This window comes from Antrostomus carolinensis, unplaced genomic scaffold (genome assembly GCF_000700745.2).
Source record: "Antrostomus carolinensis isolate BGI_N321 unplaced genomic scaffold, ASM70074v2 scaffold43640, whole genome shotgun sequence".
In the NCBI taxonomy this organism is placed as follows: Eukaryota; Metazoa; Chordata; class Aves; order Caprimulgiformes; family Caprimulgidae; genus Antrostomus; species Antrostomus carolinensis.
Window position 1 is genome coordinate 977 of NW_010291418.1, and position 345 is coordinate 1,321.

General features: G+C 66.7%; 1 protein-coding gene across 1 annotated transcript in view; it reads right to left on the reverse strand.

Moving 5' to 3' along the window:
- Positions 1–345, reverse strand: part of PHF24 (PHD finger protein 24) — a gene marked incomplete at both ends in the record, with an annotated part of 2,133 nt that overhangs the window by 803 nt on the left and 985 nt on the right. The gene's annotated exons all lie outside the window — the stretch shown is intronic.

Below are 345 nucleotides of genomic sequence, written 5' to 3' on the forward strand. Positions count from 1 at the left end.
GGGGGGCCGGGGGTGCCGTGGCCTTGGGTCCCAGCCATGGGAGTTGGCTATGGGTGCTGTGGCTGTGAGTGCTGGCTGTGGAAGCCAGCCTTGGGTGCCATGGCCATGGGAGCTGTCCTAAGGTGCTGTGGCCAAGGGGGCTGGTTACAGAAGCCATGGCCATGGGTGCCAGCTGTGGGAGCTGGCTCTGGGTGTCATGGCCATGGGTTCCGGCCATGGGAGCTGGCCCTGGGTGCCAGCCATGGGAGCCTGCCTCAGGTACCATGGCCGTGAGTCCCCCCCATGAGAGCTGTCCCTGGGTGCTCTGTCACTGGGTGCCATGGCCATGAGTCCCCCCCCTGAGAC